The following is a 3365-nucleotide window of genomic DNA, read 5'->3' as shown; positions in this document are numbered from 1 at the left end:
CTGAGGCATGATGAACATCATTCCGTTAATTGGAAAGTCCAATTGGCTTGCATCCATATTCGTGACAATATAACTCTGTTTAGGCTTCTTCTCAAATGAATACATGTGATTGAATGCAACCTTGGCTTCAATTGTTTCATAGTTGTAGTTCTTCGATGGATCACCCTTGTTCATGCTAGGAGGATCACTGGACCTTTGGGTCATGATGCTTTGTATCATCCTCATCTTCTCTACTTCTACTTCAGCCTCTGCCTTCTTTTCATATTTAGATTTTTCAATTAACATTGACTTTCCCCTTGCCTTCGATCCTGATTCCTCTATCACTTCTCTTCTACCAGTATCAATAGATTTACCAATCACAATACCTTTCGAAATTGGTCTTGTAATTGGCACAGTTGTGACAATTGTAGAAGTGATAGGACCAGCAGTTGCTATCATTGGTTTTGAAGTTGTAATTTTGGAAGGAAACACCTTTCCCACAACCTTCGAATCCTCACCACTAGCCTTCGTACCTTCAACTTTCTTTTCTCCCCCTTGCACCCCTGTGCTAGCAGGTGGGGCATCCATGGTAGGAAGAAGGATTGATATTCTGGAAAGAGGAGCCAACTGCTGAATAAGTAAGGCTTCAAATTTGGAAAATTTGTTGACAAGATCTTCAGAAGAAAGTAAAGAAGACGAAGCAGGTGTATAAGATAAAGCTCTAAGCTCCAATAGCATTGAGAAAACCTCCATGAAATTTTTATTCTCAATTGTAGAAAGTTGAGTAATTTGAGGACTCAAACTTTTATACAACTTCGCGAATTTAGTAACAGCATCGCAAATGATATCCACCTTTTGATTTAGAGATGCAAATTTAGTATAAACATTTGCAATCTCTTTCTCCATATCTTGGCGCAATTCTTGGAGTTTATAATTGACATCTTCTCTCACCTTCTTCACATATTGAATAAACAGAATATATCTTTCCTACGCAGTTGACTTTAACGACTTCAGATCACCATTAAATTTAGATTTATGAACATTGAATCTCAACTCATTATTCTGATCACAAATGTCAATTTTCTCAAGAAGACGAGACTCAGAATCTTTAATCATTCCAGACACTTTCGAAGAAAGCCTCCCTTTAATCATGTTCAGCATACCATCGACTTCAAGACTTGTTACGGAATTTCCTCCCCCAAGATCTACCTGAGACTAAAGAATTGAATTGAGTTTGGTATTTATTATCTTGAACTGTTTCATTGTCATTAGCATATGATCTGGAAAGTATGTCTCTTCTTCATCAAACTCTAAATTTTCAAAGGTTTCGCTAAAACCTTCGGACTCGTGTTCTGTTTCCATGAAAGAAGAATCTTTGATTGGAGAAGTAGTGGTAGGTGGATTAGTTTATTGTGAAGAAAACAAAGATGTGAATGGTTGTTGAATAATAGTTGAAAACGTAGGAGAATCGGTTGTGGATGTTGTTGGAATGATAGGTGTAACCTGTGAAGATAAAGAAATAGTTGTGTCTGGAGTAATATCCGAAGATTTACTTTTTTCAGCGACATGCGAAGCATCCTCACCCATTGTGACACTTGCATCCATATTAGATATGTTTACAATAATGTCAGAAGTTTGTGCCTCCACAGAAACTGTCTTGGCAAACAAAAATTCAGGTGGTATTACATTATCTTTTTGAAGATCAGCTTTTGGTGTCTCTGGAATGGTTTCAGTTTCATCAGCTGTAGATTTGGATGAAATAACCACTCTTCCCTTCTTTTTCTTTTTTGAAATATGTTTGGCCATGTCTGTTTCCCTTCTTTTCTTTGAATACGGTGATGTAGGGGCAGGAATCTCACGAAAGATGACTCCATGATGCAAAACCTGCGGTTTACGAACAACATTGGTTAAAGGTGAACGAATCTTGTGCTTAGACTTCATCTTGATTCATTGAAAAACTCCAGTCTTCGAAGGAATAATTTCCTTTTGAGTGGAAGGTGTGTCAGCAATAACAACTTCTGGTTGGATTGGATCAGGCTCTGAGATTGGTACTTTCTTCGGACTCTTTGCCGATGTAGATTCTTTAACAGATTTTGTTGAAGATTCAAAAACAACCTTCTTCGAACATTTTGATTTCTTCTCTTTCTCTCTAGCTAATAGAACCCTGTTTTCAATAGAACTATCAATGGTTTGCCAATAAGTAATAAGAACGGTGTTAGTGGGATCAACTCTCTTCAGCATAGCATCCACAATGCGAGCAATAAATGGGAATTCATCTGTATCGTCAGCTGCATCCTTCGGACAACTATATATATAAAACATTGCCTTTTCTTCCTCTATTGGTACCAAAATTCCTTCTTTCTCATAAAAATACTATAACATCAAGCTCCAATAACGGGCACACGAAATGCCATGAATATCATTCGTGTTCTCTATACTTTTCAAGAACTCCTTCCATAACTGAGTAGAATCGACCTGAAGATCGTAGTATAGACCTGAAACAATTGCATAAACTTCCATCCGCCCTTTATCCAACCGAACAGTTCTTCAGTCAGGCATCTAAGAAAAATTCCGAACAAGAAATTCCATACACTCAGAAGTTCTGACTTCTTGAAATCACTAATCTTTGTCAACTGGGGTTGATGACCCATTTCATTGAACATATGGATGATTTGTGGGAATGTAAAAGAGATGTATGGTGGAGAATTAGGTATCTCAAGAATTTGGCAGAAAAGCTTCTTGGAAAGTCTAACCTTCTTATCAGTCACCAGATTAAACAATACTGAATCCAAGGCTTTAGAGTAAGTTGCTGTTGATCCCGCTTAAGACAACCACGAGAGAGGAACAGAAAATGAGTTGAACATGGCTTTTGATAGAACGAAACTTTTTAGAGAAACAACAAGCATTTTTAGTTCTTCGGAATAGTAAGATACGTTGGCTTCAACTTGATAATTTGTTCCTTGAATCTTCATGATCGGCAATGAAGTTACATTGTCAGTGGTATGAGACAAAGTTGCATTAGGATTAGCAGTCGCCATTGCTAGGGTTTGAGAGTTGTATGTTGTAACAACGCAAATTTTCAAACAAAATTTTCATTTAAAATAAAGTGATTTTATTCAATTGATTATAAATGTTCTAAGTTTCATATCAAAATACAATCATAAAACCCCCAAGATCTCAAAATAACAATAGTGTGTACGCGTCACGCCGGCACCTTCCCACGGTCCTCGCTAGTACCTGAAATACATACACAACAACTTGTAAGCATAAATGCTTAGTGAGTTCCCCAATATACGACTTACACATATACGCCTTTCCAGGCCCTGACCTTCCGGTCTACAACACAACGCCTTCCGGCCCGTATCATAATCGCCTTCCGGCCCATA

Source organism: Lactuca saligna, chromosome 5, assembly GCF_052625555.1.
Source record: "Lactuca saligna cultivar CGN05327 chromosome 5, ASM5262555v1, whole genome shotgun sequence".
NCBI lineage: Eukaryota > Viridiplantae > Streptophyta > Magnoliopsida > Asterales > Asteraceae > Lactuca > Lactuca saligna.
Note: the sequence above shows the minus strand (reverse complement) of the source record.